This window comes from Macaca thibetana, chromosome 1 (assembly GCF_024542745.1).
Source record: "Macaca thibetana thibetana isolate TM-01 chromosome 1, ASM2454274v1, whole genome shotgun sequence".
Classification (NCBI taxonomy): Eukaryota; Metazoa; Chordata; class Mammalia; order Primates; family Cercopithecidae; genus Macaca; species Macaca thibetana.
The window spans coordinates 165,859,812-165,880,078 of NC_065578.1; the positions used below are offsets into that span (position 1 = coordinate 165,859,812).

General features: G+C 36.7%; 1 protein-coding gene and 1 long non-coding RNA gene across 7 annotated transcripts in view; both read right to left on the bottom strand.

Moving 5' to 3' along the window:
* CRB1 (crumbs cell polarity complex component 1) overlaps positions 1-20,267 on the bottom strand; it is a 282,711-nt gene that overhangs the window by 95,279 nt on the left and 167,165 nt on the right. The gene's annotated exons all lie outside the window — the stretch shown is intronic.
* LOC126939759 (uncharacterized) lies at positions 981-12,271 on the bottom strand. Of its 2 annotated transcripts, XR_007720446.1 has the most exons (4): positions 11,367-12,271; positions 6,104-6,958; positions 4,937-5,040; positions 981-3,496 (listed from the first exon to the last, which is right to left on the bottom strand). It is a non-coding gene; the product is annotated as an uncharacterized LOC126939759 (long non-coding RNA). The 2 variants fall into 2 exon arrangements; XR_007720445.1 differs by lacking the exon at positions 11,367-12,271 and having other exon boundaries at positions 6,104-9,345.

Sequence of the window (20,267 nt, forward strand, 5' to 3'; positions counted from 1 at the left end):
ATTTATTATAAAGTTCCAGGATGCAACTATCAGAAGCAAAGATGCCTGCCACTATGTGGTGTTATATATGGTGCTCACTTGCTTGTTATCAGGAAACTACAAGGCAACTACAAACATTTTTTTTCCATTTGAACTTCTTCTGATGTAATCATCTTCCATTACAGTGACAACTTCACAGCAGAAACTTGGTTTGCTTTTTTATACTCTTCAAAATGATACCATTAAACAACTCTTCTGAAAGAAATAGAAGAAACCACAAGAAATTTATGAGCCTCTGTCTAGCTATAGACTCTTTGCCCCTCTATCAAAGTTGGTTGAAATTAGCCTGTGGGATCAATAGTTATTATAGGAGGTGGACAGGCCAACAAGGCAAATAATTTTATAAGGTTTCTGTCCTGAGGATATCACACTAAAAACGAATTTATTTTCACTCCAGCAACTTCTTAAGGGAATTTCAGAATGTTGTCTCTTTGATGAACACCACTATTGAGGAAGATTGGGATGCTCCTAATATGCCATAAAAGGAATTGTGTTCCTGGTCTCCAAGTGAATTCTCCTGCTTGTTCTAATTTCACTTGGCATGTACTCCTTTGTGCTGTCTACTACAAAACTTTCTGCTTCCAACTCTTTGCCTGGAGAGAGAGTTTCTTGAGAAAGTATTTCAACAATCCTTAGAATTTTTTTTAAATTTGTCACAAAATATATGAACCTTCAGTACCTAAGTGAATATATTTGAATAACCTTATTAAGGCCTATTGTAGCCTGTTCCTAAAGGCCTCGGGCTAGAAAATGGAAGTTTTAACAGGAAATGTCTCTACCTAAAAAGAGATCAATCACCAAGAGTCAAACAGAAGCTCCTAGAGTCATCTTTTTCATGAGAGGAGGAAGGAAAGTTTAAAATATGTTGATTTGCTATTTTAGCTACAATTTTAAAAATTCACATCTTTAATTTAAAGTTTTTTGTATTATACTGACTCTGGTTTAAAATGTCAACAGTGAACATTTATGGGTAAACAAAACAGGGTATCATGTTATGCACAATGAAGGGAACCAAGTAACTTCTGCCTCACTTTCTATTCTGTGTGCTGGGTCAAATCTTGGAGCCCTGGAAAAGCTGAACATACTTATAATATGAAAAACTCTCAAACGTGCCTTCTGACCTTGTCTTCTTTCTACTGCCCAGGAGGATGTTCGGAGATTTTGTTCAGCTTTCTTGACTTGCTCAGAGTCTCAAATTCAAATATAAGCACCCTTCCCACTGCTGGCACTAGGGTAGGGCATATGGGAAAAATGTCTGCTATCTATTCATCCATTTACCTCCTCTGAGCACAGAATATTTGATTGTTATAGCTATGTTTGAACTTCTCTCTTGTTATCCAAAATACATTTTTATAAATGTGTTTATAATGTAGTGACTTAATAAAAGAACACAGTTATATCCGGTATGTTTCTCCCCACCACACACACACCCCCTTCTCTGGGCTCTTCTTCCTATACTTCTTTCAGGTAGCAGAAGCTAACATTATCTCTTTTAAAGATTTGACTTCCTTTCTACTATGTCTCCTCTTCCCTTTCTCAGTCCCACCTGCCACTACTCCCCAATCCTTTAATAATACCATAATAAAAGGAAGTTCACAGTTGTTGTTATTGTTTTGAGTTGCACATTTGATGTACCAGAGACAAAAACAAAGATCTCACATCACTTTCATTCAGCACGCAGCAGGGTGGCAGGGAGTTTGGTGGAGTGGCTCCTGGATACCAGGGCACTGAAAACTAAATTTTCAAGACTTTGGAAACTGCAACAAAATGCCTCAGCTCCTATTTCTAACATAAAAAGATTGAAGACATGCGACATAGACCTCTGACAAACCACTTAAACAACTGTGATGAACTGAAACCAATAGCCCTATCCAACTTTTTTTTATTGTGATAAAATATACATGACATAAAATTGACATTTAATCATTTTAAGTATACAGTTTTGTGGCATTAACTACATTCACATTGCTGTGTAACCATCACCACCATCCATCTCCAGAACTTTTTCATCTTTCCAGATGAAAAGCTGTACTCATTAAGCATCAAATTCTTGCTTCCCTTCGCCTCTGCCGCTGGCAGTCACCCTTCTAATTTCTGACTCTATGAAATTAACTACTCCAGGAACTCTATAAATGGAATCATAACATCTGTGTCTTTTGTTACTAGATTATTTCACTTAACATATTTCCTCAAGGTTCATCTATGTTGTAGCATATGTTAAAATTTCATGACTTTTTAAGCCTGAAACATACTCCATGATATATGTATGGTATATTTATATAATATTCATACCATATATATCATATTTTGTTTAGCCAGTCATCTATTGATGGAGTTGCTTCATCTTTGTCTATTGTGAATAATGCTGCCCCTCTTTAGGGTGCGTATCCAGCAGAATTGTGGAATCATGTGGTAATAACTATGTTTAATTTTCTGAGGAGTCAAATGCTGTTTTCCACAGTATTTCGCCATGATACATTGCCAACAGCAATGCACAAGGGTTCCAGTTTCTCCACATTCTCACCAACACTTGATATTTGTAACTTTTCTGTTTGATAATAGCCATCCTAATGGGAATGAAGTGGCATATCATTGTGGTTTTGATTTGCATTTCTCTAATAACTAGTCATGTTGAGCATCTTTTCATGTGCTTATTGGTCATTTGAATATCTTCTTTGGAGAAATGTCTAACTCAAGTCCTTTGCCTATTTTAAAATCAGGTTTTTATTATTGTTGTTGCTGTTGTCCTTCCTAAATTTTAAGGACAGTTGCCATTCCTGGGACAGATAAAGAGACAATTAACAAGAGTAATATTTAATTTCATTTAAAACATAAAGAAATGTAGCAATTCTCTCATGAAGCATTTCAGGGGTGAATTTCATGGTTATGTTTGTTTGTTTGTTTGTTTTTAAATGTGTGTTTGATTTCTACATTATTGGATTATTAACTCTTTCATAGCCATCTTCTACTTCTTTTCTTTACAGAATAGCTATTTAATTATTCTTTTAATTGATTGATTTCTTAACTGTTGATTAATTTCCTCACTAATGGGAATGCAGTAGAAAAAGAGATTTAAATGAAAGTCCTGTGGCTCTATCTCATTGGACCAGTGAAGAGGAAACTTGATGAATAGGGAAGAGAGGAAAACGTAAGATTTTTGACATGCTTAAAGAATTCAGGCTATATTGTCATGCTGTGAAATAGATTTTTTCCCTTAGTCTCCCAAAAATGTTTAGGATATAATGATGACATTGTTTAGGTTAAGTGGCTTATTGTGAGAAAATTCATTTGTCCTACTATTATCTCCTTTAAATGTGCTTTTGCCATTTATTTTATCCTAAGAAACTTAAAGTATCCTGTACCTTAGTAATTTGTCTTCCAGAAATCCATCAAAAATTAATTTTCAATTCAGATGTTCATTGCAGTGTTATATATAATATCAAATAGTGGGTTCTACCTAAATGTCCAAGAATAGGGGATAATAAAGCAAAATCATAAGGAGGAATACTTTGGAGACATTAAAATGATGCTTAGGTAATTTGATCATGTCTTAAATATTAACTATATATATAGAGAGAGAGTGTGAGGGAGAGAGAGAGAGAGAGTTGAGTTTACACAACACAACAGTCTCAATTATATAACTACATACTAATACTCAGATTGGTGAGGGGAGGTTAGGGGAAAAAGAAAGAAGATAAAATTTCAGAAGAGAATCTGATAATATATTACATATATTATTTTTGTTTGGTGGCAACAGAAATAGTCTCCCCATGCTTTTGTGTTTTTTTCCTTTCTGTATTTTTCAAATTTTCCTTCAATGAACTTGTATTCTTTTTGTAGTAAAAATAGTTTAAAAAAATAACTAGAAGGCTCTTGTATTTATGTAAACAAACTTTTTAGAAAAAAATTGTTGCACCCAAAAAAAGTTGTAGAATAAGTGGATAAAATTAAATAAAATAATCATTCGTTTCCTTTAACTGAAGGTTCCTGGAAACATTATTAAATTATTTATAACACATCCAAGGTCAAGTCATTCTTACTATGCCAGATGCCAAAATGAAATATAGCTCCAAAAAAGATATAGAGAGATTTAGAGAATTCTATGGAGCTACACGAGGAACTTTCTGTTAAATTCACACTTTAAAAGATACACAAAAATCTAGAAGAGGGGAAGAATTGCCAAAGACAAATGGCAGAGGAAAACATTCCTCTCTACAAACAGTGCCCAAAAGAATGAAGTTCCTGATTAGCTATATTTGCTGAATGTAGCTATATTAGCTACATTAGCTTTATTAACATAATGTAGCCACATTAGCTACATCTAGCTACATATACCGAAATGCTCCAGACTTTGTGCTTTAAAGATTATATTTCCAGAGGCTGAGGCAGGAGAATTGCTTGAACCAGGGAGGTGGACGTGGAAGTGAGCCCAGAACACACCACTGCCCTCCAGTCTGGGCAACAGAGAGAGACTGTCTCAAAAAAAGAAAAAAGATTATATTAGGAACAAGAATGTGAACATGATAGTTCTACTGCCAAGGACCAATGGAGTGATGTCGACTGTTGAGTGACAGAAAGCGAGCTACTTGTGATCTAAATTTTCTATCAGGGAAGACTGTTAACTTGGATGGAGAAAGTAAACAAATGAAGTTGTAGTAGGCAATATTCATCGCTATAGAAAAACACAGATATAACGATGGAATTGCCTTTTATGATAACTATAAAACTATTAACAAGTGACAGTTACTAGGATAATAAAGCAGGGAAAATATTCTCTCTGATTTTCTTGAGAGAGCTTAATATCATATCCCTCAAAATATTTCAAAGGCAGAATCCAATAACACTCAACATAATAGAGACAGCTTATTTTCTCCCATATTTACTCTCCCCTTCTTACATTGTGTAAGGAATCTCCAGAGTTAAAGAGGAGCACGTGATGGCAATAGTAAGATGATATAGACTATTATTTCTTGCAGCCAGTTTTGACCATGTGATTAAATTCTGAGAAATAAAACATGTGGAAAAATGAATTAATGCAACTTGCAGATCATGTTGTTTTTTAAATTAAAGTTCTATGACAGATATGAATTCAGGGAAGTGCTGTCTACTTTGCATGCAGAGATGAAGGGACTTTTAGCTCTGCTAAGGGAGACTCTGTCTTTGGTCTGCAATCTAACTTGACTGAGAGATTGGTAATTGGGTCCTCACAAGTTTGAAAAATCTCAACAGTTTCTAAATCTTAAAGAGTATGAGAAGAGATACAAAGATGTTGATTAATAATAACAGATATGCTGCACCCATCAACTCGTCATTTACATCAGGTATAACTCCCAATGCAATCCCTCCCCCCTCCCCCCTCCCCATGATAGGCCCCGGTGTGTGATGTTCCCCTTGCTGAGTCCAAGTGATCTCATTGTTCAGTTATGTACCCTACAACTTAAAGTATAATAATAATAAATAAATAAATAAAAATAAAAATAAAAATAAAAAAAATAAAAATAAAAAAAATAATAAAAAAAATAATAACAGATATTTTCAAAGCTCTTACTGTGTGCCAGGGTATTCTAGGAGCTGTACATTTACCATATCATTTGATCCCTTATTAATAGATCCATTATTAGCCAGAACAATTATGTAACCTGTTCTTGGTTACATAGCAAGAAACTGGCAAGAGCTGGTATTTGAACATTGGTGAACACAATCCAGGGGTATGCGGTTCCAGTGGTAGTGTTTTACCCCCCACTACTGGGGGAATTTGTACAGGAATAAATTCTAACATTTGCATGTCGGTTTTACCCCCTAGACATGTGAATGTTAGAATTTATTCCTGTACAAATTGCTTTAGAAGCATAAAGATCAACAACTTTGCTGGGAAATGGATAGTTCCTTTTTTGAGAATTTTCAAGGTAATTGAATTTAACTCAATTACAATTTCAAGCTCTTAGATTGTTTTTTAACCATTCCCGATTGCTGTTAACTCCTTTTTTAAAAGCTCTGAACTCTTCTCTATCATCTTTGGGTCATTAAAAATAGAATCTTAAATGTTAACTATTTCTTTTCATACCTAAAGTGATTATTATGAATGCCAGCTCTAGGAGCTCTTGAGGTGTTCAGTATGCCTGCCACTGCCTCTGAGTAGTCTCCTCCAACTCTTGCTATTTTCTCTCTATTGGCCCTGCAATCCAGAATTAAAGATCACCAAAAGATTATAATAGTAATCATAATAACACTAATAATAACAAGGATATAACAGTATAACAATAATGTATATTCTAGCGTGTTATTATTACTTGTATATTGTACATATACATATTACTTGTACTGTTGAACTTAGCACCCTGAAGAGTCAGGAGGAGAAGTATGAGGAGAAAGACTCTGGAGGAAGAGAAAAGCTGAAAACCTACTTCCCACTCCACAATTTAATATCCTACATATTAGACATATAGTCCTACATATTAGACATATAGTTTCCTGATAGACTATCAAAGGGAATACCAAAAAGCAGCTTCAAGAAATGCTTCATTTGTCTATTTACATTGTTCTGTAAAAGATATACTGTTCTGGAAAAGCAGTTCTCAACTACTTTTTAAGAAAATATAATTTGGGAATCAGTAAGGCGACTTTAACAAATGATAACGTACAGTTGTACAACTAATGCGACTAATTAACAATAGCAGGCTTGTCTCAAGGGTTAGAAGTTGTGATAGGAGCTGGGGGAGGGTGGTTTGCAATAGCAGCATTTCACAGGAAAATTCCCTTTTTTTAGAAACAAGTTACCTGAATTAATGAGCTTAGCTGACTAGCTGACTAAATCATATCCTTTCCTCCCTGGAAACTCCTCAGATAGAAAATCCTTCAAAGGTTTCTGCCTGTCCTCTGAAGTGCAGAGCAAGTCTCATTTTATTAAAAGTCTCTCCACCTTTAATGAAGGAGATTAGCTTTAGTTTTACTTTTTTCTATCCAAGAATCTTTAACAGAGAGAAAAGATAACTGACAGAGAATAGGTGGCACGCATATCTTTCTAAAGCACTGACTATGGCACACAGGGCAAATGAGCAGTACGAATATGCAAATGTGGTCATTCATGTCCTTATTACACGTAAATGCTAAACAATTAAGTGAGAAATGCTTTGGGTAATAATTTAGGTAAAACTGCTTTTATGGGCTGCGCTACAGTGAAATGTATTTCGGTTCTCATTTGGTCATTTTATTGTCAATGTTGAGGACTTCACAGGAAGCTATAGAGACCTGTGGGACTCATCAATGTTAATTAACTTCAAGCAAAGACTAAACCTACAGGATGTTGAAAATACATTTAAGATGCAGCTCCCATCTTAGGATAATATGCTCCCAACTTAGAATTAAGGCAAGGGTCATAAACAGAAACGCTTGCAAACACCAGGTGACTGTCGAAAGAGACCCGCTGTTTTCAGTTCCAGCTATTGATGCCAGGTTGGAAAGTGGATCCATTGTTGTCAGGGGGAAATGTGGGTCCAGGCCTCTGGATCGTTCTTTCCAGGTAACAGCATGACCACCTGGGAGTGTTTGGAGCCTGGTGGTCCAAGTTTAGGTTCCAGCTTTACCATTTGCGAGCTGTGTGAGCCTGTAAAATAAGTTATTGAACTTCTCTATGCCTTTGCTTCCTCATTTGTGAGATTTGGATGATGAGAATGGTGATACTTTAGAGGACTTTTTTTTAGATGATTCAGTATTAAAACAAGGTCTGGCACAGAGAGTAGAGAAGTGAGCAATTCAGGTTTTTATTGGAAATTTTCTAACTTAAGGATTTGGGTAACTAATTTTTCTTTTAAAATTATTACATCTGCTGAATCAACCATATCCAAGGGTGAAATCTGGCCCAAGGCCCTCAGGTTGTAACTTCTGCATTAAACTTATTTGAGTCTATTTAAAAGCTCCTATAACCTTCCGCTGGTTTTAAGGCTCAGTAGCCATTGTTCATAATTATTTATTTGCTTATATATTCTCTTTATTTGCCCAAAGGACTTGTGGTAGCTTACATTAAAAGGCAGAGTTTCAATTAAACTGGTAGTCAGTAAAACAAAATAAAAATACCAGAGCAGTTTAATAGAGTTGAAGATGTATAAAGAAGAGAGAAAATATCCCAGAAAACCAAAGCTCCGGAAACACTGGAATGGAGGGGGAAAAACTGAACTCCGAGCTTCATGGTAGCCAAGACAGAAAGAGAAATATCATGAGTCTGTTTAGGTCACATTGTTCAACAGAAGGAAGCTGCATATCAGGTTGTCAAAAGACATTTCTTTCAACTTTTAACTCAGAAATTTCTGAAAAGGGTCTTTGTATAAGTGACATTTGAGAATTCAACAGAGTATCTTAAGTAGCAGTTCTATTGAAAAAGTAGAGAAATCCTGTATGTAACAGTTCCTTAATTCTTGCTTCAGGACCAACTCCAGGCACACTTATTCATAGTCATGTAAAGGCATTTGCAATGGAGAGGGTAGTGGGTCCAGTTGCATCCTGCTTGAGGTTATCTGACGATTCAGAGATGAAGCTTAGAAAATCTCGAGTAAAGAATTGTTAGCATGATCCCTATTTTAGCTTTCCCCAATATCAACAATTTTAGTTTGAGTTCCTATGGAAACTCTGTTATAGACATCTTGTGTTTTGACTAAATATATCCCCAACCAGGGATATGTATGGGATGAAGGGTGAACTGGTGAAAGAAAATAGCACAGGAGGGCCAAGAATTCTAAAATGTAACTCTGGGCCCACTCAAGCCTTTGAGTGATTCTGGAATAGTGGTCCAGAATTCTGCATCAAAAATAGAGGACAAATAATTTTAACCTATGATTTTTGAGGGCAGTTACCAATTTCATACTTCTGTTTTAGAAGAACCTTAATCTAATTCCTATAGAATCATTGATTTGGAGCAGGTCTGCATCCTGAGAGGTCAGTGAGGTTAGAAGAGCTGCAAAACGTGCCCCAAAAGTGAGTTTTTATGTGTGTGCCTTTCTTGTCTCTCTCCTTCCCAAGACTGTAAATTACACAAAGGCGGGGATTATTGTCTGCTTACTCTTTTCAGGGCATGCAACAGTGCCTGGCACAGAGTCTGCTCCTAATAAATCTTTGCTGAATATGTGACCAGAGTTTTTTGTTATTGGACATCTGGATACATATATGTGTCTGATTTTTTTCAATGACAATTTTAGTTTGGGCATATTTTCTATTTTGCAGCTTCTGGTGGATATAATGAATAAACACATTTATTTGATACTCAAAGCAGACTGATTTAAACCCAGATATTTCTTTGGAAAACATCTTGCTATCTTTGAATAATTATTAGAGTATCTTTTCTGAGATTTCCTTTTTTATTCCAATAAATAAATAAATTACTGGATGAATTATCAAATTAAAATATCTGTATATTATTAAAAAGAAGATTTTTTTTTCACAGAACTCATTTATCTATTCCTTCATCACTAATTTATCACATTTTATTGGTTATCAAGTCTATTCCAGGAGCAGTGTAAGGTATTGGAAATACAGTCATGAGCCCTAGGTGCCTGCCCTCTAGGGGGATATATAATGATGGCAAATACTTTCTTTGATGGCAAAGATATAATGCCATCAAATCATTGATATAATGATGGCAAATGGGCTTTCTTTGCACCAGGTGCTGTTCTAGGCATTTTGTATATATTAACTTATTTATCCTATTACCAACCACCCTGTAAGTTAGGTTACTGTTATTGTCTATATTTTGTATATGAAGAAATATAGGGACACAGATAATATTAATAATTGGCCTTTACACCAAGAATTCTGAATCCACGGTCCCTACTCCCCATCACCATCACAGTTTCTCCTCACTTTGCTTCTTAAGGGACTGCCCAGCACAGTGCTATGCACACCTTATGTGTTTGAAAATTACATCCTGAGCCAAACCTCTTCCAGCCTAAAGAAGGAGAGACTATCTGGAAAGCATCAAACACATCTGCAAGGGAAGAGTTTACTCATTAAAATCCATAAATTATTTGTCTCCCTCACAATAAAGAGCACAGAACTTACATTTTTAAGGAAGTCAACTATCTTAATGGTTAGTATGTAGTTGACTTCACCAATCAGTGTGTAAATTACTGAAATTTTTCATATTAGTTAAGAGGATGTGGAAAGTTTTCATATTAAATTAAGATAGGAACAATACTCATTATTACTATTGCAATGAGTTATGCTGTCATCTGTTAAATTGAAGACTATATGTGTAACCTCTTGTGTCTTTAATCATTTTCTATAGGTTCTTAATTTGACAAAACTATGTGTATTATAGAGAGAAATTACTACAAAGAACAAAAGTAATTGTGTTCATTGAGGAATCACGTTTAGTTACACATATGCAGATTAAATTGATGCCTGAATGCTTCATGGAGGACATATTTGTAAGATATCACTGTAAGGACTTAAAGAAAATGATTACTAATTCTGTGCCACTGAAAGGAGAATTCTATGTTTGATGATTATGTCAGCATGTTTATTATAATTTGAATTTACCTATGAGATACGAAGTAAGTGAGGATTATGCAGACAATTTGGGTGATTCAAGTATAGTAATAATCTAGTCTCCTCTTATTTTTCTATTACATATATTCCTTTAAATCACTGAAAAAATATCTTATTCTCCCAATGCATAATGCCTGAACAGGCTAAAATATTAAAAGGAAGAGAATGAGAGTAAACCAGAATGAGGGACCATTTAATAGAAGCTGGCTGAAGGCCCTAGAATGGTATTGCTTAAAAGAGCTCACAAAGATGGTATTAATAAATGATTTTTCAGGATCTAAGAGTAATAATTCAAATGGGAATGGTTGTCAGATAAGATATCGGGGTCATGAAAGAAAACATATGAAGAGCTGAGGAATCCCTTCCCTCTTCCTACTGCTTTTAAGGACACGCTTTGCGTGCTAAAAAAAAATCCTTACCAACAAGGACAGTTCAACAACGAGAGATGCGCCAGACATACTTGCACTGGCTCCTGGGCCTTGTCAGTCCTGCTGGGCTGCTTTGTGTAATTTGGCATGGGGATGCGCTCAGACAGGAGGGATCAAAGCACACAAGAGCCAACTATGAGAATTCAAAGGCAAAAAAGGCTTCAGATGATCGGGAAAGCATCTTGGTGTAGAGCTTCCTGGTGTTTTAATTTCTTGTAGTATTTTACCTTTTGGGGGCTTTACAAAATTTAACTATGATTGAAGTTAAGTGCCCAGCTGGGTGCTTGTGTCTCTCATTTTTCCTACTAAGAGCACTATGAGAAATGCTTGAGAAATTGGATTATCTTATTTGGATTTTCTTACCTATTTGTGTAAGCTGTTCAAATCTTTTCACTGGAACAAATTCACTGACCTTCCTGCTTCTGTGGGGAAATCAGAGATACTGGATACCGTTAGCTGCTAGATAAATCTAGATTCTTCTTAAGTGAATGACCACAGCTGGATGGCTGCTTCAAGCAATATTATGAAAGTAGGTTAAGACAAGAAATATAGGGCCTCATTAGAATTTCAAGGGTGGTTGAGACAGGCAAAATATAATGAATTGTGTTGGAGTTTGGCCAGGTCAATGGTGCTAAAACTCGCTCAAATGAATAGATAAATTTTGAAGCCCTAGCCTCTGTTTAACCTCCCACCCCAAAAATGATTCTCTGCCAAAACTTTTGATGATATTCCAGAATATTGTCTCATAGGTGACTCTAAAGGAATTTTGCCTTCAGTTTAATCACCTTGGGCTCTGCAGAACCGAGGTGTTAAGTAGAAAATTTAGACCTTTTTTATCTTTATCTGCCTCTTTTTTTCTACGTATTAAATCACTGCAGCAATTAAAACATTTAAATCACAAAGTGAGATGGTCACGTATTGAAGAATATGAAAGAAACAAACTTTCTCACGAAAAAGTGCACAAAGATGAAATCTTAATTCAGTTGTTGAATTTGGGGGCAACAGTTATAAAAATTTTGTTACAGAAATTATCTAGGTAACGTCTTTGTGCTAAAATAAAATTATGTTATCATTAGTGGAAGACATGTAATAATTTCACTGTTTGCCAGCACTTACCCAGTGCAAGGAACAAACTTTAGATATAAATCTTCCATCTTATGAAACTTATTATAACCTTTCATCCAGACTTCACTTATAGTATCCTTAACTTAAAACAGTCTATGATATGGAAAGCAAAAAGTCCATTCCACCATTCTTTTAATTTACTTACTGAATGAGCTAGAAAAACGATTTTGTTTTTTTTTTGGCAAGGGCTGGGCTTGGTGGCTCACGCCTGTAATCCCAGCACTTTGAGAGGCCAAGGCGGGAGGATCACGAGGTCAGGAGATTGAGACTATCCTGGCTAACCATGGTGAAACCCCGTCTCTACTGAAAATCCAAAAAGTTAGCTGGGCATGGTGGCGGGAGCCTGTAGTCCCAGCTACTCAGGAGGCTGAGGCAGGAGAATGGCGTGAACCCAGGAGGCAAAGCTTGCAGCAAGCTGAGATCGCACCACTGCATTCCAGCTTGGGTGACAGAGCGAGACTCCATCTCAAAAAAAAAAAAAAAGAAAAAGAAAAGAAAAATGGTTTTTAAATATCTCCTAAGTATCATCTTCACTGACTTTTAGAAAATACTATTTTATTATTTACGTTTATAATTGCCTTGATGTTACCATTAGAACATTGATCTTCAGAGTTTGATTTTACAGACATTTTTGGTTGGAAAGACCCAAGGAAGTCATCCAGTCCAATCAACAACTCAAGAATTCCATCTTTCGTATCCAAAAACAATTCTAATCACATAGAATCTTTCTTCTTTGCAAGGATGCTTGTCTCATTTCTAGACAGTTTTAATTATCTGAAAATGTTTTGACAATTGAACTGAATTTTGCCTCTGTTACTACCTACACTAGCACTAGTCATTTCCTTCAAAAGAAAGTAGCATGCATTTAACCATGATCTTGCTCTGGGTACTAGATACATGAGCATGTTCTCTTTATAACACATGTATTGAGCTATAAATATATTATGTGTACACTTTTCTCTGTGTGTAATGCTTCAATAAAATGTTAACAAGAAATAATAACCAGATCTTGATTACAGTTTTATCAGTAGAGAGTAAACTCTTATTTTGAAAGGGGTAATTCTGAAGAAAACTCTTTGGAAAAAGCAATAAACATATACAGCTTCAGCAGTAGATTATCTGTGACACTTATGAAATGTTTCATTCAGACCCTCTTCCTTATTGGGGTCAGACTACCATGAGAGGAGTGAAATACAAGTCTGAAATTTATATAGTTGCATCTTAGAGGCATCAAAAGTAGGTCTAGTTCCCTTTTGTTGGAAAGGGTTGATAGAGTTTTGGATCTGAGAATCCTTTATATAATGAATTCATTAAGAACCATTATAATTGAGAGAAAGAGTGGGTAAGAGCAAACAAGAAAGAGAAAAGAGAGGAAAAAAATGGAGAAAGATGGGAGTAAATCAGATTAATCTGCAGCCTTCAGATGTCAATATAGCCACCTGGGAAAACGTACTAGTAAACCCATCTTGATCTAAACTATAAATTCAATCTGAAGAAAAATTAGATTGTGGAGAGCAGGACATTTTGTTTGATTGAATTTGAAAAATCTTACACAATTGGCTGGCATCTATATCATTGTTTGATGCTTGAAGAACTGATGGTTTCACATGTGCCAAAAAGGGCTTGCCCATACATAGCCTTATTCTATCCACAATTCCTCTTTTTTAAAACACTATGGGAGATGTCATGAAGTAAAAACAGAAAAAAAACAATCAGAAAACTTACATGTCAACAAAACCTTGTGGCTCTGTCTTAAGACACCAATTCACCAAGGGCAGCTCTACAGAAACATCTAACTGACAAAATTACTTTTGTCATAAGCCAATTAACTAAGAACATACACTTGACTCAAAGATAGTGCCGGAAGGATACAGCAGGCTACAGCTAAGCCAATTTTGCCTTAAGCTAGGAAGTGCTTTATTGCACAAATGATTCTAATCACAATTCCAATAATAACTCCTATAGGTTTGTCATGAGCCATTAAAAAAAAGAGATCATAAAAAAGGGTTTCATTTTCAACAAAAGCCTTTCTCATGAAAATGTAAGCTCATATAATATATTTGAATTTTTGAAAAAATAAATCTTTAGATTCTTGATAGGAAGAAAATGGAACTGAGAAACTTAAAGATAAGGTGTTAGATGCTCTTGAAAATGGAAGATCAATCTGAAATAAGGAGAACACATTTTTCAAATTATGATATGTCAAGTGGCATGGAAAACTTAATTTATCAAAATGTGGCATACACTATAATTAGAGCAAGAATTCTGAGGCTCATCTAGTTACATCTAGATTAGGAGAATGAAAGAATCTTCATAAGGCTTATTAAAGTTTTTAGCTGCTAAGGGCAAAAGTTTTCCTGACATGTGGGTTAATGATCAATGCTTACAACTGAGAGTCCTGAGATTTCTCTCAAGCTTCAATTGAGTAATTTCAGCATTTTTATATTCATGAAATATTGTTTGGGCCTCCTGTTATGGGCTAGGCACTGTGCTAGGTCATGGAGCTACCATAGTCAAGATGTTCAAAGTCTATTTCATGGTGGACAATTCTAGTAAGGACTGAGAGAGGGGAGCTTAAAAATTAACGGAAGTGTGTGTCTGTGTGTGTGCATAAGATCACACAATGATAAGTATGAAGAAATTAATAAGGGTAAGGAAACAGAGCATGTGATTGTATGTGTTGGGGTGCAGAGAGAGGTGGCATTTTTGTGGGAGGTTTAGATAGACCTCTCTGGAAAAGTGGTCTTTGACTAAAGATTTAAAAGAAGGAATCACCATGCAAAAATCTGTAGTCTTCTAGGTAAAGGGAAAAATAAATGTAAAGCCCCCAAGGCAGAAATGAGTTTGGCCTAACCAAGTAACTTTAAGACCCCAACCTAGCAAAAGTGAAGAGAGTGAGGACTCAGGAGGTGATTTTGGAGAGGATAACCAAGGACAGATCATACAAGGGCTTGTAAGAATATGTTAAGGAGTACAAGTTTTATTGAGAACATGATGTGAACCACTGGACTGTTTGAATGGAAGACTCACATGATATGATGCATATTACGTTACTACCAAAGCTGTGTGGAGAACTGATTTAGGAAGTCAAGAATGGAAACACACCAAAACATTAGGCTATTGCAGTAGTTGAGGTGAGACATGACAGTGGCTTGGTCTAGAGTAGAAATGGTAGAGGTGGGAAGTATAATCACACTTGAAACACAGCTTAAAGGAGAAGCCAACAAAATGTGTGGAGGAATCAGATGTGGGATATTAAAGAAAGAGAGAAATCAAATATGGCTTTAAATTTATGGCCTGACCAACTGGGTGAATATGTTGTTACCACTTACTGAGATGAGGAAGAAGTGTTTTTGTCATTATTGTCATTTTGTGAATTTTTGTTTTGTTTTGTGATTATTTTGTTTGTTAGGTTTAGCTTAATTTTTTGTTTTGGATTTCATGAAGATAAAAAAATAAAAAAGTTTTGCCTGGGCTATGTTATGTTTAAAAATCATTTTAGCTATCTAAATACAAAAGTTAAGGGAAGTTCAAGAGACAGGCTACGGCTGGAGACAAAAATTTAAATGTTGTAAGCATCTATCTAAAAGTTAAAGTCAAGAGATTACATGAGATTTCCCAAGGGATGAAAAAATATGTTTAAGGACTGAATCCTAGGGGACTCCAGCATTTAGAGTCTGGAAAATAGAGGATATGCTAGCAATACACTGATAGTGAACAAGAAGGGGGCAGATGTTAAATAAATTATATCCAGCAGATCAGAGAGAATAACTATAAATGAGAGGCCAGTTAAGAGGAGGACTTAAAATTAAGCTTTAGATTAGCAAATGGAAATTGTTGACAGGGAAGCTTTCACTGAAGTAGAAAAAATTGCCTTATTGGGGAGGTTACTGGGAAGTGAAAGAGTAGAGAGTAAGTATAGATATCTCTTTAGAGAAGGTTGGAGTAGAGAAGAGGATATCTGATGAGGTGTGTGCATTCTAAGGAGCATTTTTTTTTCAGATGGTAGATAGGCAAGCTGATTAGAATGATTTAGAATACAGTGGAAAATCAATGATGCAAGATTTATAAAGAATAACTGCTAAACATCCTGAATCACAGAGAATGAACAGGGTGCCATGCATAAGTAAACTTTGGGTGGGAATGTTGTAATGGAAAAGTAGACCAAACATAGGCAGGAATTGAGAGGTGGCAAGTAAATGAGTGACAGATAGATAAGGTAGGTGTTGGGAGAGTCAATCTACCATGGACACTGAGAATCACTGCAATTCTTGTTGGTTGTACCAAGAATGCAAGATCCTTACCATTCTACCCAGGCTATCTCTCAGGGTTGCTTTTTGCAGCAAGCAACTTTGAAACATGAGGTTCAAAGTTGGGACAAAAAGCAGATTTGCTTACTGCCTGCTATGAAAACAGATAATTTATCAGGCTGTTGTTCCTCAGCTGTGATGCAAATCCACTGCAGGTACATCATCCATCTATCAAATCACCCCTGTAAGACTTGAATGCAAGAGAAACCTACATAAACATGATGCTCATGCAGCCTGCTGTGCTGTGAGTAATGTAGTCCTTTGTCTCTGACCCAAGAGTTTTGTATCTTCTGCCAGCATCCATAAAACAGTAACAGGCTAACTCATTCATTTATAAATGGGGTAAAATTTAATCTCAGACCCAACAGTTATGGCAACAAAGATGAGATCCTGAAAGAGACATGTCTTTCTGGAAGAAAAATGTTAAGAGCCTTTTGGGATGGGTTCAGATGTAGGAGATGGATTCCCTGGACTCTCACTGAAGTGGTAGGTGAAAGATGAAAGTAAGGGACCCCCGAGGTCCTGCCCGTCAATCAGATTGGGATTAAAACAAGCAGTCTTATATGGTGCCTTTGTTGTTTCTAGATCTCCTCTAGGTGGGAGGAGGAAAAAACATGGTTATGACAATAGAGCAGCAAGCCCTGTGGCTCCAGCCAGAAGGCAATGTGTCTGTGACTGCTGAGTCAAGGAGTATCGAAAGATGAAATAAATGGAGCCAATAATGACATCATTTCTATTCAATACAGAATTTTAGTTAGAACAAAAACATGAGGAGTTTGTTTGATTGAGCCACAAGCAAGAGAAATTGAATTGAAATTGAAATTGAACGTAAAACTTTGTTTACTGATGTAGAGCTGCTCTCTCCCTCTATGACCCCTGATTCCTCCCTCTCCCTAGTCCACAACACCAACTTCTTTAAGAAGAAATAACTTGTTATCTGAGACCTCAAGTTACTAGCTTACTCAGACGTGGCACTGTTCTTGCTTGGTGACTACCCTGTGATGGGGCAGAGCACAATGGCATGCATGGGGGCAAGAAAAAACGGGTCTTCTGGGCCCTGACACTAATCAGATAATCAGGATACACCTGGGTAGGAAGCAGCTCTGGCACTTGGACAGCAGCCCCAGAGGAAGGACCAAGATTTTTCCCACTTCTACTCCCATAGGTTAATCTCCCCACCTCCTGCATTCCTTTCATTCCCAACTGGGGGATAGTATGGTTTTCTGGTGGCTGTTGCTATAACCCCTAATAAGAACAACTAGAATCAAATGGATTACCCAACATCTATCTAGATGGCTTCCATCAATACCTGGATCCATCCTCTTACCAGAAAACATATCCACTACCACGGACTACAGCAAAGGACTATATGTTTCTAACCTAGAAACTGCATACCAGAGGAGATTACTGCCAAAATTGGCCTGATTGTTTTGCAGTAAAGGAGGCCACATTACAAGGAGCATTTTCCCTGCTCACTTCTAGAAAATTGGCTGTGTCAGATCTCTGACCCTCTCTTGGGACTACTATTGGTGCCTTGCTAATATTGACACATTTTTAGATTATTTTTCTACTATTTCAGTTTGATAATCTGATTCTTATTTTCAGCTTTCAAGACCACCTACAATCTAACAATGGTGTGTTTTTCTCATAAAGGCCATGGATGAGTAGTAAAAATATTCAGCAATGGATCAGTAGTAAAATAAAAATATTCTAGCAATGGATCAGTAGTAAAAATATTCAATGGACATTCCACACTCTCATCATTCTCTGATAAGGCTGCTGGCATCATTGAGATATGGAATAGACTTTTTGAAAATCTTCTGACTCTCCCTCCTTTCTGTATCTACCTTCTTTGCCTCTTTCTGGCTCACAGATTTTATTAAAACAGTTTATTAAGGCTGTTTGAGCATTAAATATGGTCATGGGCAGGAAGGGTTTGTCTCCTATTGGCCAACTCCTAGGTAATGATCAAAATGGAAGGGTAGAAAAATTATATAAACTTATTTTGAAAATGCATGATTCTCCCTTGATCATTTATGAACCTGAAGTGTATTTTCTTCCCCTAGTGACAACCTTGATTTGTACACACTTTGAAGGGCAGCCACATCTAAAGGCAAGACTGAGAGATTCAAACTTAACTTGATGCAGCTACCTGGATTCTTTTATTGAAATAACATGGTCCTAGATCATAAAGACAATGACCACTGGTTGAATATACTACTTACGAAGTAGTATATTTACTTATAGTGACCTAACTGGACTAAGTGGGAACTATAATGAATCTCAGTAAATATTTTTTAAAGTGACCTATTCCTATTCATGTCTGACCTCTCTGGACAAAAGGTATTGGTATGAGCAGATGATTGGAGAAGAGGTAAAGTTACAGCTACTGGGTTGGGACACCCTAGTTTCATGGCCATGGAGGGAGAATAAAAATTCCAGCAAGTGAGCACAGATCACTTTAAACCCCAGGCAGTTCAGGGCAAAGGGTCACTTAGGCTTCTTATTCCTTAGATTCAGCACTGCAGTCTGGCAAAACAATTGTATGGTCTAGCTGAATCTAGGAGCAGCTGCAGCTGACAATTTAAACTCACTACAGGATTTGTCATCCTTGTCCAGGTGTTATAAAAACACTAAAATTCTTGCAAACTTGGCTGGTCCTAAACTACTTCACCATACCTGACACCACTAATGGAAGGTCCTGAACTGCCTCCTCCTCAGCCTTGTATGTGTACAAACAGGCCCACAACTGTGTTTTTTGTTGTTGTTGTTGTTGTTTTTTAGAGATGGGGTCTCACTATATTGCCCAGCCTGGTCTCGAACCTCCTGCCTTGGCCTCCCAAAGCACTAAGATTTCAGGTGTGAATCACTGTGCCCAACCTCAATCTTAATAACATATATTGATACACTTTTCCTAATACTCAGGCAGCTTAAGTGTTGCCATAAATGGCAATGGGAGCTGCAAGTGATGCTTCTATTGTACTGAATTAACCAAACCAATGTAACAACTGTATAAATGAATTTTAATCAGAAATTCTGAACTAGAGTCTGTCCCTTTGTGTTATATGTTTGTATTTGGGGGAATGTCTCTCCTTTGGGGGTTAGGGTTGCTCATTTATTGCCCCTGTCATTATTGGTAATGACATCAAAGATCAGTATGTCAATCTAAGCTCCCTTACGTGCGTCACAGTGGATAACTGACTGGCTTTAGACTACTTTCTGGCTATCTAAAGCAAGATGTACTGGTGCCCCTGGGATGTATGTACAACTGGCTGAGTCCAGGGCCTTGGGGGGTAGAGTTGAAATGTATACTACAGGTTGACTTCATCTTATTGCTTACAGTCCTCTTGATAGTCTCCTTAATTAAATGCTGCATGAGGCAAATTGAACAGATTTAACCCCAGTCTCTGTCAGTCAGATTAAGCAGGGTGGCTAAGGGAGTGGCATATTCATATGAAAATTCGAGTTCAGCCAAGAACACATGGGGTCATGGGAGGGATTGCTAGAAGAAGCAACTCATCATGGGCCTTGTGTGTCCTGGCAGTTTTTTACTGGGAATCCTAAGAATGCAAGGCCCTGACTGATCTTTACCTGCCCATTTCTTGGGGTTGGTTTTGCAGCAAGCATCTCTGAGGAATGAAGTAATGTCTCCCTCTGGGACAAGGAGCAGGCTTCTTGCTGTTTACTATAAAATAGATGAGTTCCCCAACTCAATGTTCATCAGTTGTGACAAAAATCTGCCTGTGCAGTACTCATCTGGGTACACGTAGTACCAACCCTATGGGAGTTGGGTGCAATATTAATTCATGTAAAGCCAAGGCTCATGCTG